General features: G+C 38.7%; 1 protein-coding gene across 1 annotated transcript in view; it reads left to right on the forward strand.

Moving 5' to 3' along the window:
• The window catches only part of CSMD1 (CUB and Sushi multiple domains 1), a 1,024,926-nt gene that overhangs the window by 371,968 nt on the left and 628,008 nt on the right, over positions 1-24,950 (forward strand). The gene's annotated exons all lie outside the window — the stretch shown is intronic.

The following is a 24,950-nucleotide window of genomic DNA, read 5'->3' on the forward strand; positions in this document are numbered from 1 at the left end:
AATTCCACTGGAAAAAAAAGTATTAAGTCAATATGTAGATGACACAAAATAAAGCCCATTAAATTACACTTTTCTTAACCTTTTGGAACTGAAGCAGTCATTAAGGGTTCTGCAGTGAGATTATGTATATGGTTCTGTGGATGACTGTGAAGAGCAGACAGGCTTGTGCTCAGAGCTCACTGGATATGAACTATCTGTAGTTCAGAAGTTATGTATGTTTAATTGTGTGGTTAAAAAAGAAGAAAGAAAAACAGAAGAGCCCAGTTTGGATGTAAAGAGACAGTTAGCTGTTGATGTCTCAGGAAATCATACATATTTGCTATGACAGAGCTACGAAGTGCTATGTCACAAAACAAAGAATCCTGTCACCTGGCCCCCAGAATTTAGAATGAGTGTTTCTCTGTCATGCCTTTCTTGCATAATGTAGCTGTTGGTCAGGATGTGCCTACTGAAACCAGCACAAGCCATTTTGAGTAATGAGATGCTGTTTAGGCCTGCTTTAAATCCATTGATAAAAGCATTTTATTGGGCAATGAAAGATAGTTTTGTGCCTCTTCCTTACACAGTCTTTAATCAGGGATTAGAATATTTATACACATCTCAAGTGCTATTTAAATGCCCCTTAAGTAAGACTTTTGGCCCTTCCTGCTGTAAAGGTGTTCTAGTTTGACACTGACCCATAGAGAAAGGTGGTCATAACAGCCTGTATGGTAAAGTGGGTTAGGACACATGTTCACCTAGTTTTGAGGCTGTTATGGTAACTAGATGTTCATGCAATGCACAACAGAGAGACTTATAAATTACTTTTAGATACGAAAGAAGAGACTCTCTCTTACCTGTGTTTGTGTTCTTGCTTTTATACATCTCAGCAAACCTATGAGTGAAGTAGGCATCACCATAGTTTTCTTTTCACAGCCTATAGTCTCATTTCTCTCATTAAAATATTCCAGTTTGCCTCAAATTAGCACATTTCTTTATCCAAAAGTTTATCATGTTTTTAGTTAAAGTGGTTTAGTTGTATCATGATATCTATATGAAAAAAGTAAAATGTGTACTGAGTGCAAGTCTTCCAAGGTTTCCATTTACAATAGACTTCATTTCATGAAACAGTGTGCCTGCTAAAGAAAAGTAACTATATACTGCTATTACAGTTCCTAAAGCATTGAATATAATTCAGCCACATCATTCTTCAATGATGTTAATCTAAAAAGATTTGTCCTATTTCCCTATTAATGCTCTGTGAAGCTGAAGAGTAACAGTTTTTCTTCAACTGAAGTCATCTTCTTCCAACCCTTCAGGACTTCTAGATCTAAGTGATATGCTTATGGCTCTGTGATTTTGAAGATTCCTTTTTTCTTCAAATATAAATTGAATGTGAGTGAATGTCATGATTTAACCCCAGACAGCATCTATTAATCTGTGCCTCATGCAGCTACTCACTCCCTATTGTTTGGATGGAAGAGAGAATTGGAAAGGTAAAAGAGAGAAAACTTCTGGGTTGAGTAATAACTGTTTAGCAAGTAAAGCAAAGGCCATGTGCGTAGGCAAAGGTAAACAAGGAATTCATTCACTGCTTCCCATTGGCAGGCAGATGTTTAGCTGTCTCCAGGACAGCAGCCCCATCCCTTGATATGGTTACTTGGGAAGACAAAATGACCTCACTCTGAACATCTTCCCCTTCCTTCTTCAACCAGCTATATATACTGAGAATGTTGTCGTATGTTATGGAATATCCCTTTGGGCAGTTGGGATCACCAGTCCGAGCTCTGTTCCCTCCCAACTTCTTGTACACTCCCAGCGCACTTGCTGATGGTGTAGTGTGAGAAGCAGAAAAGCCCTTGACACTGTGTGAGCACTGTTCAGCAACAGCTAAAATCTCCCTGCGTTATCAACAGTGTTTTCAATAAAGAGCCAAAACATGGCCTGTACTAGCTACTGTCAAAAAAAATTAACTCTATTCCAGCCAAAACATGCACAATGACAAACGACTTTTTTTCTTGCCAATGTTATCATAACATAGATGACCTGATGGTGACTTACCCAAATAAAATCGTTCACTATTGTTTCAGAATGAGTGCAGAACTATGTGATTGATCTTGCATTTCTGCTTGCTATGATTAGCATCTGACCTCAGCTGAAACTGAGTTATTTATCTGAAATAAACGTTCAAGCTCATTTATTTCTAAAGCTTTGATAGAAGAATATGGGTTTTGTCACTGGAGTTTTGAAGGTCCCTTTGAACAGAAAATAAAGCTGCTGTTAATCTCCATAACACTGAAATTTAAATTGCCTTATTCAGCCTAAAGAGATTGGAGATGTTGCTGGAAAATAGAGAGGACTGTGTAAGAGATTAGATTGTACCCTGAATTTGTTCATTTTAAGAAACACTGCTGAGTTATCAGAAACATTCCAATAGCGCTGAAAGTTGTGGCGCTAGCAGTTCTGCCTGTTTTCTTTCCCCTGATCCTTTTCAAGTCCAGTGAGTAAGTTGTAGAGGGTTGCTATGCAGCCAGATGCGAGCAGTGATCCAAATACTTGCCATTTGTGTAAGGAAACTAGTGGCAAAGAATTCTTGTTTTCACAAGACACTAGAAATGAAGGCTAATGCAGAGGTCATTTCATGTAACAAACACAGTCTTCTGTCTTGCATGTGTTGAGAAATCCATGCTTGGAAGAAAACATCACTCCCCACTGGGACACATCATACTAAAACTTGTTTTGCTAAGTACATACTACTGTTGTGTGCCCAATAGGGGGTCATCTGAATTTGGAGAATGCAGCTCAGACTTAGCTTTTTTGGTTGCTTTTGAACTGAAGAAAAACAGAGGAATTATGACCAAGTTGCTTATAGAAATGCCCTGTGTTGTACAGAGATCTGTAAAGTTCACAGTTTGCTTATTGAATATTTTCCCTCTAGATTAACAGGGCATGGATTGTCTTTGAGAGACAATTACTGTCTCAAAGAAAATAATTTCTTTATTGATTTTAGGGTAATACTCTGATGGTCTCTTATGCCTGATTCTTTTATTCCCCCCCAAAGTTTCAAATTTTAAGGAAGCAAATTATAATCTATAGCTGGACACTATTTTTTATGTGATTTTGTTTCTGACAAAAACAGTAGAGACAAGAGAGAATAGAGCAGCAGATGTGACTTGCAATCCAAATCCTCTTCTCAACCATTTAAGTAATCTATCAGAATAATAGCATAGTGGCAGTCCTGTATTTTGTGATCAAGTTAACTTATAAATGTCAATCACTTTTTTCCAATGCTGAATCATGTAAACAGAAATAATAATAACATCAGTATCCAGTTCACCAATGTCATGGTGCAACATAAATTTTAAGAGCATCTCCAACTTGAACATTCAGTCCTACCTATCATAATGGATTCCAGAAATAAGTGTCTTTACTTAGGCACATAAGTTTTTCCTGAGATCCCTAAACAAAGCATTTATCAAGTGGCTTGTATCACATATATTGTATGTTGGAAATAAATGACATTGAGCCTGTAAAGCTATTTCCTCATCAAAGGCAGAGTGCTTGTATTGACTGCAAAATAATCTGCTGTAATTGCAGTAGTGATAGCAGCAACATATGGGACTGCTATTTATGTAGCCATTTGTGCTTAATCTGAAGACAAGTCTAAGTGTAGAAAAGACTAACAGTCAGCCATCACCTTCTAGTTCTTAGTCCATACTCTGCATCATATATAGAAAGAAATGATCTTGCTGTTTGATCATCAAACACGACCTATTTCAAAGATAAGCCTAGTGCTCATTGCAGTGTGAAGTAACTGGAGCAAGTGTGGCAGAAGGCCCGCGTGGATGAACACAGAGCTTCTGACTGACATCTAACACTAAAAGAAACTATGAAATAGGTAGGATCAGGGACAGGCTGTTTGAGAAGAATGCATAAACATTGATGGTGCATAGAAGAATGGAAGCATTGAAGTATTTGAACTGGACTTTTTTAGCATGACATGATTAACTTGTAATGCTTTGCATAGATTCAGTGGTAGCATTTTTGTTTCTGTTTATATCAGACATATTGAGGTTTAGTGTCTCCATTTGTGGTCTTGCAGTTTTCAATGATCTGTGTTTGAATGTTTGATCTGTAGCCACAGAACCTCTTGAGCAGTGTTGCTTCTACCTTTAAGATCCCATTTTTGCTATTGCTGTTGCTGACTCAGCCTAACTAACAACAGTTATGTTAGTTGTGGCTCAAAAAGAGAGTCCAGTGTAATATATAATTGGTCTTTCTGTGAAGTGCTACCAAATAATTAATTTGCTACATTTTCAAATTAGTATGTAGCTAAAAAGCCTTTAAATGAAGAATGTTGATCCACCCCATTTGTCTCCATTTTCACAGGCTTTATAACAGTTAGTTGTAGTGCATGTGTTCACAGAAATGTTAATTAAGGCTGGGAGAACAGCATCATGTTTCTCAAGAGCTAGAAGAAATGTAGAACTCTATGATCTTTATCCAATGTTGTATACAATCAGATTATTTTTTTCCTTTCAAAAAACTTTTCAGCAGTAATTGCAGGCACAGATACAGTTAAGGTCCAAGGAGATTTCTTTTTCTGCATTTTTAGCTGTATTTTGACAGGTTTATTTGATGATTGCATATCAGTTAATGTGAAATCTAACCACAGCTACAATAAATCAAGATGATAGATCAGACACTCAAGAGGGTTGAACTGTTTCTGAGGAATTTCCCCTGTAATTATCAGTTGTGTTATGCCAATATGGAAATTAAGCTAAAATATAGAAGAATAAATAGTTATTCTACATCCTCACCAGAAAGCAGAGAGAACATACCTGTTAGAAGAACTAGGCTGCCGTTCTCGTATTTATAGTTTTTCATTTCATCATATCAACATAGACTGGAATAACGAAACTAGAAAGAGTAGCATTGAATGTGTAATATTGTATGTTGTATCAACACAAAACTGTATATTACACTTCAAGTAAAATAGAAATAATGATTTTTCAGGATGTAGCTGGTAGGCAAAACATGGTGATTTTGAGAAACGTATTGATCAAGGCATGTTCTGGCATTTGGCTTCATATCACATGGTAGTGTAACAAGGGACTCTACTATTTTATTGCAAGCAGCAATTTGGTTTAATTTACAAATTATGACATGTTAGCTACAGCACTTGTACAAAAGACAAGCACTTCTGATAAAGCCTTTCTGTTGTCCTTATGTAGCAATCCACTATTCCATCCCTTTTTCTTGGGAAATTGCCTTTTTCTGTCTATTTTTCCCATCATTCATGGGAAAGATTTCTGATAGTAGATGTTTTCCTGTCTTCATTTAATAGAAGATCAAAGAATGACTGTATTAATAGAATTTATTAAAGAGGAACAAATCCCTCAGAAATGCAGTATCATTGATTGATTACCTCTCTGTATTGAAAGATATTGGAAGATTGCTGAGGCCTGCATTACTTCTTTTTGTTGGCAGGATCCCCTGAAATAAGTCTCCACAATGGGTATAGAATGTCCTGTTCACAGATTGTGCCAGCACTCATTATTGTTTTTTAACAGGCTGTAAATCAGTACTTCCTATTTTCTATCTTTTTTTTTTTTTAAGCACACCCCCACACCCCACACACTCTTTTGTGTCTTTAGATAGATGTCTTTAGAGATGTGCTTTCAGTAATTTTTTGAGATACCCCTTTTGGATGTTTACCTTTTAGTGATGCTGTAACAACCGTATGCAAATTATAAAGATAACAGTTTAAAAATAAATAACACTAAGTAAATATTGTGGTTTACCAGAATTTATGGGTTAGATCAGGACAATAATCATAGAATCATAGAATCAACCAAGTTGGAAGAGACCTCCAAGATCATCCAGTCCAACCTAGCACCCAGCCCTAGCCAGTCAACTAGACCATGGCACTAAGTGCCTCATCCAGGCTTTTCTTGAAGACCCCCAGGGATGGTGCCTCCACCACCTCCCTGAAACTTACCATTTGGTGCTGGTTTTCTATAGAATTGGTAATAATCCAATTTAGCTTCTACAACACAAAAAAATCAAAAGACTTCAGAAACTCGGTAGCTGGTTTCAGAGACTTTGTAACTGGTTTCAGTACTGAAGATTAGATGCACTGCTTTAATGAAAGGAAAAGCATGACAGATGACAATTCTGATTTTTTTTTCTGGATAACAAAACAATTCAGATTTTTGTCATAAGCAATGGTGAGACTAGAGGTGTGATGGTTTGGGAGTTAACTGCCCCCACACATAATAAATTCACCCAGACTAGACTCAGTCATCTGGAAGTTAAGAAATGAAGCTTTATATTCAGCGCTCAGCACAATATACAATCAGATATTTACAGTACATTACAAATATATACAGCTATATACAGAATTATACAAGTTAAAAGTAATACAGAAACACAGTACCCCTCCAAGAAATCAGAGTCCCCAGGAGGCGCTCCCTACCACCCTTCCACTTTCCTTCCACCCCTCTACCTTATCCCAGAGTCTGCCTTACATGCAAGGTGAGTTGTGAGGATCAGCAAGGGGGGCTAGAAGCAGAATGATTAGTTTGGTTGCACAGATCCAAGCAGAACAGCAAAAGCCCAGGGAGAAAACATAGACATCAAACTCCAGCAGACAGAGCTGTCTTAGTTTTGTTTGCGTCCTTGCCTCTATACGTCTCAGCAATCCTGTAAGTGAAGTAGACATATTAGCTTCAAGCCAACACAGGAGATTATAATGAAACTATGAAAAACAGACTTAAGTGCACTGAAGACCCATGAATACTTCTTTTAAAAAGAGACAGTGGGCAAATTTAGTATTGCAGATAAAGTATTGCTAAGGAATCTTTGACTTTTTTTTTACTGAGGGTTGGGAAAAGGAACAAAAATGAGCTTATTTGTTATTGGGGTTTTCCAGGTGGTTGGCAGACAGCAAAGAATAATGAATGAGGTAGCTCCCAGTTCGGAAGTAGTGTCACTGAGTTAATAGAGTGCAATAGCTGAAGTGCCATTGATGCTGCTGTCAATGCACTTCTGCCCCTTTTCAGGCTATTTTGGAAAAAAATGGTTCAAATGTCTGCACATAGACCCCTGTTGTGCCTTCAAGATGCATTTAGTGATGCTGAAATCACAAGAGACACGTGCTGACCTGGGAGAACTGCTGATGCGGGTCAATAGAGCCTTGTGTATCTTTACTTTGAGTAACCTTACATGTATCCGCAAGTATAAATGGGGTTCCTTAGTTTGCTGTTTATATGCAGGAAAAACTGTTGTGGTGTTCTTCTTTTGTTTCCAGACCATTTTGTGATGAGTGGCTTGTAATAAAAATTCTGTAGACCAGATTAGGTTTTTTTTTATTGACACTTCTACAACCCCTGTACTTTCCCTGAGGAATATTTTAACTTCCTTTCATTTTATTCTTTTGAAGATCAAGAAGATGCATGTGCTCTGGCAGTCCTACAGAAGCTAAAAACATTAACATTTATTTATGTGTTCAGCATAAATATGACTGAGTTCATCCCACAGATGTAACACCAAAATGGCTAAGCCAGCAGCATAGCTGCTGTAGATTGTTTTCATAGTTGATGGGAAAATATAGAGAATCACTCAAACATAACACCCAAATCATGTTCTGAAGGTGCTTTTTCTCCCCTCTCCTGATTAAAAATCTGGCCAGGATGACTTTGACATTCTAGTTAAGTACTTGCAACTGTTAAGAATAACCAAGGACTATATTACCCTTGAAAAAAGTTGAGCTCTTTCTACTGCCTAAGAATATAAAGCATCCAACTGAGTCTTACTATATATTACTTTACACTTCCTGCTCTCTTTCATTACCAACCCCATTTTCATGTTGCAGTATCTTTAAGGTAACAAATCACTGAAGAATCTGGTGTCTGGCTACACTGCCAGACCCTGCTTTATATTGGTGGAATATGTGTAGATAGCTTTTTGTTCATATCTGTTAAGTACAGCTTTACTCTGTGGACAGTAAATTATAACTTTTACAGAATACTAAATTCTGGGAAAATAGAAAATACTTAGTTTTCCTGAAAATACACTTAATTCATTATTATTGAAACAAGTGTCATGTGTAAATATTATTGAATCCTCGTTTAAATAAATACATTGAAAATGTACTGTTGCACACTTAGAATGTGAATCACTTTGATTTTTTTGCATGGTGTATAGATATTTCTCCTAAGTTTAAAAACATTAGCAGCCTAGAACTGTGCTAAATCACTTATTTTCACTGATGTAAACTCATAGTAACTGTGAGTTTTATTTATAAAGCATGTATATTCATGTACAAATTGTGAATTGCTGCATTTTGTGATCATACTTCTCGTGATAGCCTGTGATATATTTTAAGTTTGGACATTGACTTTACTGAAATTTCAAGTTTTAATGCCTTAAGGTTTTAAAGTCTTTGTGGTGATTTTGTGGTGTTTTGGTTTGTTTGGGTTTATTTTTCACTAAAATGCTCAGTCATGGTGTGTGGTTGATATACATTCATTTAATCTCTTAAATAGTAGAAGTGGTTTTCCATCACCAATGTGAGTAGTGTTATATAAAATTTCTACCTAGGTATTTTTTTCAATGGGAGTAAGCAGACTGAGAATGGATGCATTCTCAAGTGACACTTGGTAATCTTAAGTCTACTAGAGCAATCCAGGTTGTCTGTCAGCTTTTCAACAGCTAGCAATTAAGATAAATGATTGAATAAAAAGTGTAATCAGAGGAAGGTTGTTGTTAGGAAAGAAAAGTTCCGTATATGAAGTAATAGCACATTGAAATATTTTTCACCCTTTTGAGAAATACATGATTATTTGGTGGTTTATTTAGAGGAAAACTACTGGATTTGCTAATGAGATATGCACTATAATAAGACATTTTCATATTTTTGGCACTCTTACACTTGTATCTACTGGCAGGTATCTTTGATCTCTTTCTGTCTGCCTTAGTAAGACCATTTTTATAGTGATTAAGGTAGTGCATAGTGTGATGCAATATGCAAAATTAATAATCTGTATTAATTTTGATATCCAGGCAATAATTTTTAGTAACTATGAATACAACAAGGTTCAAAAATGCACAGTTTGGAAATCTATACATGCAGTGAACAGGTAAAATGAGAACACTTATTTTTTAGTGGCAAATGCAAACGTTATACTGGAAGAGAAGATTCTTGTGGTTAATTATACTGCTTATCCACTAGAGGACACAGGAAGTTCCTTTCTGCTTATGGCAGAAGGCAATTGATGTATTAAAAGAGGCTTTTAAGTATTTACTCACAAAATCATGTCAGATAGTACCCAAAGCATGTGGACGGGTTGCTGTCAGAGTTTCCCAGGCTCTTTTCTCAGGAAGCTGGGAGTCTATACCTGCCCAAGACTAATGGGGCATTGGATATAGATTAGTTGATCAGAATGGCATTTTGCCAAGTGTGACCATATTAGGTGAAGCCAAGGCTTTTGCCCTCCCCTCCTGTGGTAGCTTCCCCCAGCACAGAAGGAGGGAGGGCAGGGGGACATGTCCAGACAAGCCAGAGTCCTCCTTTCCCACTGAGCCAGCAGTGTGCCCAGGTGGCCAAGAGAGCCAATGGCATCCTGGCCTGCATCAGGAACAGTGCGGCCAGTAGGACAAGGGAGGTTATTCTCAGTGTACTCAGCACTGGTCAGACCACACCTTGAGTACTGTGTCCAGTTCTGGGCCCCTCAATTCAAGAGAGATGTTGAGGTGCTGGAAGGTGTCCAGAGAAGGGTGACAAAGCTGGTGAAGGGCCTGGAACACAAACCCTATGAGGAGAGACTGAGGAAGCTGGGCTTGTTTAGCCTGGAGAAGAGGAGGCTCAGGGACGACCTCATTGCTGTCTACAACTACCTGAAGGGACATTGTAGCCAGGTGGGGGTTGGCCTCTTCTCCCAGGCAAACAGCAACAGAACAAGGGGACACAGTCTCAAGTTGTGCCGGGGAAAGTCTAGGCTGGATGTTAAGAGGAAGTTCTTGCCAGAGAGAGTGGTTGGCTTTGGAATGGACTGCCCAGGGAGGTGGTGGAGGCACCGTCCCTGGAGGTGTTCAGGAAAAGCCTGGATGAGGCACTTAGTGCCATGGTCTAGTTGGCTGGCTAGGGCTGGGGGATAGGTTGGACTGGCTGATCTTGGAGGTCTCTTCCAACCTGGTTGATTCTATGATTCTATGATTGATTGTTTCTCCCACAGCAGAAGGAAGGGAGAGCCGAAAAGCATGCCTGGGCAAGCCAGGGCATGGATATGCCCATTTTTGGCCAATCGGGCCTACCATGACACATAGAGACTATGGGAAGCTTAGCAGACTGAAGAAACTGAAGCAAGTTTTACTTCTCATGCTATATAAATGTCAACAGATGCAGAATTTGTTTAACATTCATTATTTTGTTTTCTAGGAAATACTCTCCTCTCTTATGGTACAGGTCATTTGTTATCTGGTTTACTTGTAGTATATACTTACTGTTATGTACCTACATATAAAGACTGTGGAAAATAGCATTACATAATTTCTGTGTGTCACTACAAGACCATCCCTCTCCTCATAGTGACTGCATATTCATCAAAGAAGTTTCTGGAACATTAGGACAGAGTGGGCTGAGAATAAAAGAAAGAAACAAAATTATGTGCAGTGCAACCAGAGTGGGAGACCTGAGAAAAGCAAACTCTAGGGGTGATAGAATATGGAGAGATTCAGAGGAAGCTGCACAAACTACTGCAAGACACTGAGCCATGGAGTTGTGCTCCAGCAGGCCTCAGTGACAGGAGAGGTCGTGCATGGCCACAGATATGTTTTGTGGTGAGTCTCAATTCTGATTTTTTGGTTTGTTGGAGAAGGCTGGGGTTCTAGTGTCTGGTAGTAAAGCCTTTCTCCAGAAATTACTATTGTCAGCAGGGGAGCTCTTGGTTTAAGGAAAAACTGCAGAAATGTTGGCCTGAAAATCCTGGTTCGCTTACTGCTTATCACAGGAGGGATGTGTGTGTGTTTAAAAACAGAGTAGTGTCTTGACTGAATGAAATTTCTGTGTGTGTCAGAGCATATGCCTTCAGTTGCTGCAGCTGAGTAACTCCTGTGGCAGATACATCTTGGAATACACCTTTAAAATGTAAGGTTGGTGGAGCTGATTTTATGTTTTGGAGCCCTTCATGTTGTTAGTGTGAGAAAGGAAGCAATGATTCAGTCTCTTATAGTTAAATACATATTCATTTCCATTTAGGTCCTCATATGAAGTATTTATAATGAACTGATTCTGGAAGATGTTATCATGCTGTTTTATTCATAATAAGAACAGAAACATAAAAGTGAATATTATGGAAATGTTTAAAGTTCTGTTCTTAAGGCTTCTACACTCATAATAACTCTGTAAAGCTTGCACATTGGGAATTGGTCAAAAAAATGAAGCATTTCTTTGGCTTTTTCTTTTTCCAAAACAAACCATACATTCTCAGTTTAGTGTTGAGATTAAAGTGGTGAATGATGCAGTACATGTTAAAAGATGTTCTTATTTTAGCTAAAACACCACAGCATGGCATTTACAGATCTTGAATTTGAAGACTTGAATTCTCTGATGTTTTATTTCACAAATAAATGGGACTATAGTGTTCATCAAGAATTAAGCTGTGCTGAAAACTTAAGGTACCTTTTTGTCACAGAAAAATGTTCCTTGTTATTTATTAAAAAAAAAGTAATCCTACTTGGACTTGGACTCCAGAACAAGATCAAAAACTAAACCAAGGCACTTCTTAATGATTACATCAGTTGTTATTTACATGGAAAATAATATTGGAATGGAGGATTAAAGTGCAGGATTTCTTTGGAATGCTCAAAAATGAAAACTCAAAGTATATGCAGATAGCACTATTTTTTTTCACAGCTTTATGAGTATTGCTTGTAAGTACAGTGGTGATTTCTATTGAGTTCCTAATATCCCAGTCTAGGATTCTCATATGACATTATTTGGCAATCTCAAGCAGAAAAAAAGAATGCAGAGTGACTTGCTTGTCTACACATGCCAGAAGACATGTATTTAAATTATTAACATATAATTTGCACTTCCATTGTGTGTAGTATATGCATACCTCTTCTTCATTTATATGTAGAAAAAGGTCTTTAGCACTGTCAGTCATCCATAATTGAGATTGTAAACACAGCTGCTGGTGTTGATTATGTTGTTGTTATAAAAGCATACACCTGATGAAAAATCCCTGGCTGGCTTGCTCTCTCTTAGTGGTATGCTTGAATAATAGTAGTGACTCACATGCACACCGTGGCACATCTGGACTTTTTTGGTCTTCTGTGACTCGTTCTAGCGATTTGTTCATTCCATTAAAAATATTTGATTATACAGATGGTTATTTGCAAACAAACTGAGGATGTTTTATCGTACTAGAGGTATTTGCCAACTGCCTTATAATGCTGGTCAGTATAGTGTGAAGCTTCTAACTCAAATACCAAAACAGTAATAAAAGAAGGGAAACCATATTTGTGCAACTGTTGACTTCAAGAACTTAGCTGGAATTTCGATTACTTATGGGAAAAATCCTTTAACTTCTAAAACTGCAGCGATGTTGTTTTGGAACTTTATTATAAAGCAAAAAGTGCATTATCAATTTTATTTTCTGAAGTGAAGGAAGATTCTTACAAAAACAGTAAATAATGTTAGCTCAGGATGGTTGGCAAATGCGGTTTCAGATGCTATAAAAATGCAAACATAACACAAAAATAGAATTTTGTTCTTTGAAAGTGCCAGATTAGATCATTGCTATATCAGGAAAGAAACTGGCAGATAATTTTTATTTATTACTATTACTGTAGCTCTCCAGCTCTCTAAAACTGCAAATTGAGGATACAAGTGAAAAGTTTGGTGCTCAAATAATCTTTTTTGTTCATTTTATCAGTTAGAGAAAAGGAGACATGCAGGAATAGGTGAATAGTGAATATCAACTTCTGGCTACATTGCTGGTGCTGTAAAGAGGGTTTTGGCTTTTATGATAATAGGGCATCTTTTGATGGCTATAACCTGTTAGGGGAGAAATGGAATCCACCTGTCTAGAAGAGGTAAGGGAATCTTTGGCAGCAGGCTAGCTAACCTGGTGAGATGGGCTTGAAACTGAAGGGCTTAGGGGGAATGGATCCAGAGGATAAGCTAGGCCAACCAGAGCATCAACAAATATTTCTTCTCTGCTTTTCAAGATGAGAGCAAGAAAACCAACCACTCAAGAGAGCATTTGGCTATGGTGTATCTTCCCCAGGGAATCCTGCATGCGTAATAGATGGGCACAACTAGACATCTGTGTGTGGTTGCAGGGCCATGATCTCATTGCAGTTACAGAGACATGGTGGGGTGGCTCACATGTCTTACACTGCAGTCCATGACAGCATTTATTTTTTAGGAAAGACAGAACAGCAAGTTGAGGTGCTGGAGTTGCAGATTTTCTATTTCAAGTTTAAATGTAGTCTTTTTCACATCATCGTTGTTATAACTGATGCATTAACACAATAAAATTGTTAAACATACTGATGATTCATATTTATCAGGGCAGGTATGGAGGGGTAATTAATTAATGTAAGATTATATTTTCCCAAAATTAATATTGTTTATTAATTTTGATATTCAGAACCCTCGCCACCCTCAACCACTAATTTTAATAATCATCAGTTATTCACATGGTAATGGAAACATTTTACAGATAATAACTAGATCTAGAAATAACCAGCAAAATGTAAGCATTAACTGAACTGGGAGAGAAGATTCTTGCAGCCAAATACTGCTTGCGGTCAATATACTGCTTGCCCACTAGATGGGCTCAAGGAGCTTCTTTCTGCTTATGGGAGAAGGCCATGGTGGATTAGAAGAGGCTATAAATATTTACTGACAAAATTATTCTCTCCTGACACGTGAGGCTAGTGGCAACTTCACACAGTACCCAAATACTTTGAGGGAATTCTGTTACTTGTCAGCCCCTGAGGCTTCTGATTCTTCCCAGGCTTCATGGAGTGCTGGGAAAGGAGGCAGACAATCTCTGACCTTTTATCCTGGCTCCTCGGCGGGATCTGTGTATCTCCAGGACTTCCCATCTTGGCAGGAGACTTTCAGGTATAGGCAGGATGTCTTGTGATGTGCATTCTTAGCACAATGTCATATTGGCTATGCAGGCCGATTGCATGGAGGTGTTTAGAGCCTGTTCCTTGCAAACTTGAGGCAGGCAGTTTCCAGGCAATTCAGGGTGCACAGAAGCAGTAAGCAATGGCAGCAGGCAACAGCAGGCACGAATACAACAGCAGAGTACGTTGTGTTTACCTGCATATCTCCTTTTATCAGTGTAGCCGAGACTAATGGGCCTTTGGACGCAGAGTAGCCAATCAGAATGTCACTTAGCCAGGCCTGAGCATATTAGGTAAAGCCATAGGCAGGCCAGAGTCCTTAGACTCAGTGGTTTCAAGTTCTTGGTCCTCTTTCCCATGGTTCCTTTTCCCCAAAACAGAAGGAGGGAGAGCAGAAAAACATGTCTGGGCAAGCCAGTACCAGTACATGTATAAGCCTATTTTGGGCCTATCAGGTCTACCATAACAGCAGGCAAACAAAACACACTGAAATAATTTAACAGGTCTTTGCTCTAAGGCAGCAGTTCTGCTTGCCCAACTCTGAGTCTTACATTTCTGCACCTTCCTATGCATAAATCATGCTTGCTCTCTTAGTGAGCCATTCAGTTTGCCAATCCAATGGGAAACAAAGCTAGAAAAAGTCTGAAATGTAACTTGTATTGAGTCCAACACAGTGAAGAACTGCATGGCCAGGAGCTGGCAAATGTGGCTGACCTTTTTAGTATCAGCAGGCTGTGAGATTGGACTGGGTTTTAATGAATTTGTGTAATCCTTCTTTCTGTTGCATACAGATGAACTAGTAATGCCAGGAAAACAAATTGCTAGATTTATAAGGTAGACATAACATTAACAGCAGTAGCTATGCAATGAAATGACAGTCACTCTTAGATGTCCAGGGCAGCTAGATTTATGGGTAATCTATGCAGTTAGGAGAGAGAGTGGTCCCTCCAGAGGGTAATTTGAAGCATGTACATTAAGATCCTCTGTAGCATGCACATGATGAAAAATATCACTCTCTAAAGAACTAGCTCCTTTTTGGTGATCCAGGGAGCTTAAGTGGACTACCCTCTCTGTTGGTTTGTGACTAATTGGAATGTTTTACTGAAAGAAATTAAATCCTTAGCTGTGAGAAGAAAAAAAGCAACATGTACCCTGTATTACCCATTCTTCTGCTGAGAAACACAACTAGTCAAAATACAGATGAGATGGTCACTTCTCACACGCTGCTCAGCTCTCACCTCTGGCAGTGCCTTCTTTCTGGTGGTCTGGTCTCTGTGGCTGCCTCTGCCTTTAATTCTATCTAACCCTTTTTCCTCTAACCTCTTTGTTGTCTTTTTTGATGTCTCACCTCAAATCTCCAGCTTTAGCACATGAGATACCCATGGGTTGATCTGGTTATTTCTGAAGGGAGGGAAAGAGGAAGGATTGGGTCAGGAGCCCTCCTATGAACCCTGCTTGTTTCTGGGAGGGGTATTGTGTTTCAGTACTACTTTTAACTTGTATATAACTGTAGATTTTTGTGTATATATGTATACTCATAAATTGTGCTAATCTGTAAATATAGTATTCTTTAGCTTCCAGCTCCCAGACCAGCACAACCTCCTAACTGGAATGTCTAAAAAGTTAGCCTGTGTGATATGCTTTCCAGTAGCTCTGAAAAAAAAAAATTAGCTGAAAAATTTTATGTCTTAGGCAGATAATAGGAGATAAGAATCTGATGAATCTGTGTTCAGAAGGGCTGTGAGCTAGCAATGCAAAGAGATTTTGCAATGCACAAAGACTAAGACATTTAATAATCTTAAAACACATGTTTCCTGTGCACCAAATAAATGTCATTAGAGAACTAATTTTTCCAAAGCATTGAAGCTATGGGCCTTTATTTACCTGAAGATACTATTCCAACTCTTTGGCATCTTGAACATTTTTGCCTCTTTTTTGCTGGAGGTTTCACCTAATCTTACACTTAAATCACTGGAAAAGGAGTAAGTAGGAAATCTTTGTCAGACTGCAGTTTTAACGCTGCTCTTTTATAATGTGATTGAGCAACAAGGAGGCAAATTGCACAGTAAACTACAGCAGAATGGTTTTCATATTTTCATCACTTTTTTTTTCTAGTGAACTGCATATTTTTACACTCTGTTTGTTCTGTGCTTCAGAGTCTTGGAAAGCAGATGTGTTGAAAGACAGCAGCAGTAATCAATAATTTGGAGGAGCCCTATGCAACAGTCAAAACTATTTTCTCTCAGATGTGGCTGTAGTACATTTTGCTTCCAGTTGTTTCAATTTCAGTGAAGATTGGAATAAATTAGTTGGTGTTAGCAATCATATAACAGCACTGTTAAGATTACTAGTTATAAATACTGTCACTGGTGTTTTGTAGTTTGTTGGTTTTTTCCTTCAAACGAAGTTAAATTTATCAGTAAAGAGAAAATATTCAGATCACAAATACTAAAACCAAGAGCTTTTGAATCTTAGTCCTGCAAATTTAGAAACCACAGCTTATTTTCCTTTCTTCACTTTCCTGTATATAGAAACAGAACAAATTATTCATTTTCTACATCCTTGAAGATTTTCAAAATGTAATTATCAGTAGGAAAAGTGCTGCATATATATACTTTTTTTTAAATGCACAGATATATGCCAGTAGGGAGGGAAAAAAAAAACCAACACAAACCTTTCATAATACATTTACTGCTGAGATCCTGTGTTTTACCCAGGTACCTTGTCCTTCTACAGGGCATATTATGAAATTACAGCTTAGTCCAAATATTTACCTTTGAAAATTTCTTTAGCTTTCTTTTTGCCAAGTTTATCCTTTCGTTTCTTGAAGAAAAGTTGTAATGCAGAATTTAGTGTAACTTCATATGTCAATTCAGAACTTCATGCTTAGAATGATCAGCCCAAGGAAAAAAATGTTCAATTCTTTTGAAAGCTGGCCATTCTCTAGTAGGCATCAGCCTCAAGCAAGGATTAGGCTGGTTGGTTCCTTAATTAAAGGTAGCTAACAGTTTCTATTGATTTGTAAAGAAGGACAGATGTCTAATTTGGATTAATTAGATTGCCACTGAGAGATCCATCATCGTATTTACAGGAATTAAGTTAAATAGGCTATTATCCTAAGTCCTGTTTCACATAGGCCCTTTAGGTGGATCTTTCTTTACTCTTGGAACAAAACACACTTTATTTCAAAAGTTTCACTTTTTTTTTTCTCCAAGAAAAACAATGGAGGAACAGTTTGAACTCTATTTTAGAATGGAATAGAATAGAGTCAACCAACTTGGAAGAGACCTCCAAGATCATCCAGTCCAACCTAGAACCCAACTCTAGACAGTCAACTAGACCATGGCACTAAGTGCCTCAACCAGGCTTTTCTTGAACACCTCCAGGGACGGTGACCCCACCACTCCCTGGGCAGCCCATGCCAATCACTCTCTCTGTGAAGAACTTTCTCCTAACATCCAGCCTAGACTTCCCCTGGCACAACTTGAAACTGTATCCCCTTGTTCTGTTGCTGGTTGCAGAGACCAACCCCCACCTGGCTACAGCCTCCCTTCAGGTAGTTGTAGACAGCATTGAGGTCTGCCCTGAGCCTCCTCTTCTCCAGGCTAAACACCCCCAGCTCCCTCAGCCTCTCCTCATAGGGTTTGTGTTCCAGGCCCCTCACCAGCTTTTGATGCCTGAAATTTTAAAAATAGCTTTTAAAAAATACTTATTGAAAGAAATGTTGATGAAAGCACAACAGCTGATCTTCACCCCTTCAAAGTGAGTGTGGAAAAGTACTTATGACTTTCTTGAATTCTTAACTCAGTTTACTTACATTGACTTATTAATCTCTTTTAAACTGTCATTGGAGGGTGATGGGGAAGCATTTGAAAGAGGAATACTGTCATGGAGGAACTCACAAAACAGGCAGCAGTAGCTAGCCAAAATGTGGATTTATTGTAGCCAGAATTACTTGGCAGTCTTTCTGACACAATCAAATTACCAGTTTGAATGTCAGGTGGGAATATACTGCTACACAACTGATTGCTAAGCTTTAATGAATGTCCTGTCTGGAAAGATGATCCAAAATACCTGCATAATCACTCATAAAAGGGAAAACCTCACACTCAAGGCTACCCCAAAATTATCCACCCACCAAAAGTGCAGGTGAGGACACAATCTGCAGACATATCCTTAGATGGCATCCCAGTCTACGGGGAAGGTCTGACTGCAAGACCTGCTTGCTCTGAAGGAAGCAGCTCGAAAATCATCTCTCCATCAGCTCTCCATTTATACTCTTGTCAAACATGCACTGTGCTCATTGCAATTAGATGGAGGCAGCCCCAGGCAAAGCCAGGATAAAGGCCTAGACTTTGCAGTGCAATTTAATTGCCATGAAGTGACCATCTTATCTTTATCAGGTTTCTGACAAGCCCTAGCCCTTGCGTCTGTCAAGTTCAGGGTAGTTATGCCTACCAATGTTTTAAATTCAGTCTCCTCAATGTTTTGGTTTGTTTGTGGGGTTTTTTTTCCTAATATCTTAATTGTTTTTGCTGTCACTGAAATATTCTTCCAGTTCTGTTTCCATTCATAACAGAGAACAGATGATTATGGTTCTGATTTCTGTGTTTCTAGAAATTATTACTCTCTTCCATGCTTCTTCTTTGAGACATGTAGGCACAGATGATTTGTTTTTCTTTTGTGTTTTATAAAACCTTCCTTATTTATCAGTGGAAATCCCTTGTGAAACATTGTCAAGTCTACATTAGAGTGAAGATACAGGGAGTTTTCTGTTCATTTCCATTAGGAAAAAAAAAGCCAACCAACAAACCCCAAACAACCTCAGAATACGTCAGATGCAAAGATTCTGTGTTGTACCCAGGTCTCTTTTCTTGCACAGATCACATTATGAAATTGCATCATAATCTAAATACTTGACTTCAAATTTTTTGAGTTCTTTTTTCTTGTGTCAAAGTTTATCATTTTCTTTCTTGGAGCGAAGTCATAATGCAGAATTTAGGCCAGTGTAAATTCATACAGAAGGTTTTAATGATCAGGATAATCAGCTATGTTCAGATGTTTTGTAAGCTTTCAGAGCTTTTTGGTCTCTGCAGTAAAGGAAACTACACCATACTTGTATAATTACTGGTCAAGGCTTAGAAGTGTCTCCATTGACATTTTGTCTTCACTGTCTTAGAATATATATTTCAGAAAGGACAAGTGACAAATATAAACAAAGGGTGAGAAAACCAGATACAGAACAAGGAAACTGTGCTGTGTATCAGGTTGGCAGGAGGGCTAGGAAGTTGTTGTGAAGCTAGTCTGTTGAACTGTTATACTCTTGTAGGAGGCAAAAGCAGTGCTTCCGTTCTGCAGCCCTGTTCAAACTGTAAAGATTGTCTTTTCTGAAGAGTAACTATCACAGACATATAGAGCTGAGTTAATGATACCAAGATAACTTTAACATCTGCTTCAGTTTTTGCTTTCTCATGACATTTGAAGTAGGATGTGAAAATCAATATACTTCTACACTGCCTTTCTTTTTTAATTTGTTTTCTGAAGGTGCCAAATGATGAGAAGATGATAAATGGTCAGTATGGAAACAAAGCTTCTAGATCACATTTAATACAAGGTAGATTGTTCCACCAATCATTACACAAAATTATTTCCAACATATGAGGGCACTCTTCCCAAGGAGTTAAGAAGCAGTAATAAAGACATATATACTGGGTATAAATTGTTATCACATTACTGCTGAGAGGTGGCTGGGGCAAGGCTCAAGCAGTCAGAAAATGCAGAGACCAGGAGCCAGGGACAGCAGATGGTACTTAGGGGTTGTACAGTGTCCTATCAGAGTGATACACCTCCTGGGAACGGTGATATTCCTCTTCTGATTCCTGCACTGTGTAAACAGAGAATCCTTACTAAGGCTCCATCTCTTATCATTTGCTTTCCCGATTGCTTTATTCTTTGCTGGGCTCTCAAAGAGGTGCCGACAGCATTTCACAGACAAATGTACTTCGAGAAAGTAGTTCTCTGGCCAGGGTTGAAAAGGAAAGGAGAAAATCTGGATTGGTACCAGGGGGGGTGTTATTTTTACATAGAGAGTTACTGAAAGATATATCTGAACTTCAATCTTTTCATTTTGCAGAAGGCTTTCTCAAAGGACTTATTTAAATCTTTGAGTGCAAATGGATATCTTTCTTGATAGCAGAATATTTATGTTGTGCTTTCTACACAGCATTTTATACCCTTCAGAGCTGACAGCAGAAGCTGGCAAATCCTTGGATGGGAGTTCACTTTCCATAGTAAATGCAGGCCGTGGTGCTAGAAGGAAACATGTCCCTTACTGATCAGAGCACATATTTTGGCAGGGTAGATCTGAGAGATTATTCAGTTTTCTAGATGAGACCTAAGTGGTAAAGCACTAAATATTTCTCAGAAGACTGCTGCAGTTCTCTGAAAAGTGATGAAATTAACATGTTTTCCTCCAGATGACAATGATAGCAATTTGCACTGTGGGCACACTACTTTTTTTACTTTTTATTTGGTTATTTGGTCTGTGTCTTTGTTATTCTTTTCTTGTCCTAAGTACAGTATCAACAGGAGTTTTAAAATAATTACAATATATATCTAAACACATAGTTCTGTATTTGATGGGGTGGTTCTTGCATTGGTTTCAGTTTACACAGCACTTAAAGTTTACCATAGGAAGCAGGTGCTGTAGAAATGTTTTCTGTTATGATGAGAAAAGCAAACAAAGTACAATTTTAGTATCTTCACTTTCTTTTCTGTTTTAATTTTAAATTGAGAAAACCACAAAATAGAGCCAGAGGATATTGAAAAGGTCTCTGAAAAAGTGACCTTTTATACAGAGATGGCATGTTTGGTGGAATCTAAAGTTGTGAAGCTACTGACATGATAAAAACACTGAAATCTGACTAACTACCAAGGGTGTGTGCTAGGCTACAGAGCAAACCAAGCATATGCATGCACTTGTGACATAATGAAGACTGAAGATGAGGCACTAGGTCTGGTCTGTGTACTAGGGAAACAGTTCATAGTGCAGATGTTTGTAGGTCATTATTCTGTAACTAATGCTGTTATTGTCATATCCACATAAGGAAGCATTAAGGTAAAGCTAAAATGAACAGATTTGCAGCACCAAATATGCCCCATTTAAAAAAAAAAAAGAAGTCTATGTCTAAATGAATGGAATTTGTTATAAGTCTTTTTTCCCCTCACAGTTTGTGTCAGCATTTTGAAATGTTGGTTCTGTGACCATGCACAGGTAAGAGGAAATACAATAGAAAAAAAGACTTTTGTTTTTGCAGATGATGAAACTTGCAAGCTCTTCCAAATTTGCATTGATGTTTCTTGACACTGTACCCACATTTGGAGCAGTTTCTTGCAGCTCTGCTTTCATAGGAAAGAAATTTGGTTCTGTCTAGAGAATACTAACCATTGATTTTCATATGAAAAATTGTCATTTTAGATGTTCTCAGAACTCTTGATTCTGTGCAGCCACAAAATACAGATTTGTTAATTCCTTTTTGCCTTTTCCCTTGTGAAGCAGAGGGATCTTCTTACAGAAGTCTTTAAATATCTAGTAATGTTTCTTTCATTTTGCTAGAAACACTTCTGAAGTTTGCAGCAACATCTAAAATGTCAGTAGAGATGCTTGCTCATGATTGTGTTTTAAATTTTTCATAATTTGCATCTAAAATACACGGGGCAGTAGATTTCAAGCTAGAAAGAAGCCTGTATGTATTAGGAGAAAATTTATCTGAAGGTGTAAGATGGTCATTGCAGATGGTGCACCCAGATAGAAACTTCCTATGAAAAGATCATAGGATCTTAGGATGTTAGGGGTTGGAAGGGACCCAAAGACATCATAGAGTCCAAGCCCACTGCCAGAGCAGGACAATATTATCTAACACAGATCACAGAGGAACACATCCAGACAGGCCTTGAAAGGCTACAGAGAAGGAGACCCCACAACCTCTCTGGGAAGCCTATTTCAGTGCTCTGTGACCCTTACAGTAAAGAAGTTCCCCCTTTTGTTGAGATGGAACCTCTTGTGCTGCAGCTTACACCCATTGCTCCTTGTCCTATCACAGGGAGCAAGTGAGCAGAGCCTGTCCCCCACCTCCTGGCAGCCTTCAGATACTTATAAACATTTACCAAATCCCCTCTAAGTCTTCTTTTCTGCAGACTTCTCCAGCCCCAGGTCCCTCAGCCTCTCCTCATAAGCCATGCCCTCCTGTCCCCTAATCATCCTCATAGCCCTCTGCTGGACCCTCTCCAGCAGATCCCTGTCCCTCTTCAACTGGGGAGCCCAAAACTGAACACAGTATTCAAGATGAGGTCTCAGCAGGGCAGAGTAGAGGGGGAGGAGAACCTCCCTTGATCTGCTGGACACACTCCTCCTAATACACCCCAGGATCCCATTGGCCTTCTTGGCCACAAGGGCACATTGCTGTGCCATGGGTAACTTGTTATCCACCAGGAGAAAAGACCAACCCCCACCTGGCTACAGCCTCCTTTCAGGTAGTTGTAGACAGCAATGAGGTCCCCTCGAGCCTCCTCCTCTCCAGGCTAAACAACCCCAGCTCCCTCAGCCTCTCCTCACAGGCTTTGTGTTCCATGCCTTTCACCATCTTAGTCACCCTTCCCTGGACATTTCTCTTGAATTTAGTGGCTCAGAACTGTGCACAGGACTCAAGGTGTGGCCCAACCAGTGTTAGGTACAGCGGAAGAATAACTTCCCTTGTCCTGCTGGCCACAATATTTCTAATAGAAGCCAGGATGCCATTGGCTCTCCTGGCCACCTGGGCACACTGCTGCCTCATCTTCAGCCTACTATCTACTACTATCTCGTCTGGATTACGTTTTGTTTGGCATCTTCCCAACTCTATAATACAAGATTTTCTATTAAGCATATTATCATGATCCAAATTCAGCAGAAAACTTGATAAAGAACTTTTGCAAATACCAATCTCAGCTTCATGGATTTGAAAGGGTGAAAAAATTGTGAGAGATTAGACAACTTAGTTTTGGATTACCTTCAATGCAGGCATGGAGGTTCTGATGCCTGTGTATGAGATACTGTCGTCATCTTACACCAGTTGTCTACAGGAAATAATAGTTAAGAATTTGTTGTGGTTAGGTTCTAGGATTCTGTAGCTATTTAGAAGTATTGAAGAAAATAGAAAATACTTTGTTGTAGTTGGCTGGCATTTTTCTGCTAGTTTGAAGCCTTCCCTTGAAAACTTGAACATTTTGTTTTATTCCTCAAAGGTTTTGTGGTTTTGTTTCTGAAATGGGCAAACACATGGGAAGGATAATCTTATATCACCAAGATATTCCTGTTCAATAGTTTTTCTTATCCTAACTGCAAATAAAATGACCTGCTATCATATCACAGTATCACAGTATCATCAGGGTTGGAAGAGACCTCACAGATCATCAAGTCCAACCCTTTACCACAGAGCTCAAGGCTAGACCATGGCACCAAGTGCCACGTCCAATCTTTCCTTGAACAGCTCCAGGGATGGTGACTCCACCACCTCCCCGGGCAGCCCATTCCAGTGTCCAATGACTCTCTCAGTGAAGAACTTTCTCCTCACCTCAAGCCTAAATCTCCCCTGGCACAGCCTGAGGCTGTGTCCTCTCGTTCTGGCGCTGGCCACCTGAGAGAAGAAAGCCACCTCCTCCTGGCTACAACCACCCCTCAGGTAGTTGTAGACAGCAATAAGGTCACCCCTGAGCCTCCTCTTCTCCAGGCTAAACAATCCCAGCTCCCTCGGCCTCTCCTCGTAGGGCTTGTGCTTGAGGTCTCTCACCAGCCTCGTCGCCCTTCTCTGGACACGCTCATGCTCAATACGTTGTATTTATGCTGTTTCTTTATAAGGGCAGAATGATTATCGATGCAGAATACACACAGGAATATTTAAAAAGGAAGTGATGCCCTCTTTGTTCAAATCACATCAGGGATTCCCATAACAGCTTGCTATAAGTGGTTTGCTATGATTTTGTGTTGTATTTAGAAATATAGAGATCTCAACTCTTCAAACACTGTGCAGGGGGTAGAAGATTTTACAGATGTACTAACTGATCTATGGTCATATTCTGAAATGCTCAGATTATATATGAAGTTTCAAGATTAATTTCTGTATTGGTTGAAGTCCTTGCTTCCTTGCAAATTAAAACCTAAACCATTTACTTGAAAAGGGAGATTTTCATAAAGTTATTTTCCAGAAACTTGTATCTTTGAAACACTAATGATCATCTAGATTACCATGCTATGTTACTTCTAATGTAGCTGAAAATGTAGTAGGTTTTATAGCTCCTGAAGATAACAACTTATCATGATGTCTCTGTCTTCCCTGTAGTCTACTGTGATTTTTAATGGCTCAATTATTGCTTTGCTTCTTGGTCTACTGAAATTGTAGAACATAATTTCTCTGAAACTCAGCCTTTGTTTCTCATACACTGTGTATCATTCTGCCTGAGAGTGTTTTACTGCAGCCTTCTCAACTTTTTCTTGTATGTAGAAATCTATTTCTAAAATGTATTTTGAATAGAGTAGTAATACATCTGCATCTTATTGTTGGAAACTACATTTCTCAGCTTTAAAAAATATTGTTATTTGTCGTCTCTACCTCTGTACAAGCATGAAAACAAATTGATTTCTAATGGCGTCTGATAAAATCAACATTTGATTTAAGTAGCTTCTGGTTTTACCTTTGGTGAGTTTAATTTGGCTTTAAGAGAATAAGATTCAAAGTTTTATCCAAAATAAAAGAAAAAATGTATTTGTAGACATTATTTCAAAGTAC

This window comes from Pogoniulus pusillus, chromosome 7 (genome assembly GCF_015220805.1).
Source record: "Pogoniulus pusillus isolate bPogPus1 chromosome 7, bPogPus1.pri, whole genome shotgun sequence".
NCBI classification, from domain to species: Eukaryota; Metazoa; Chordata; class Aves; order Piciformes; family Lybiidae; genus Pogoniulus; species Pogoniulus pusillus.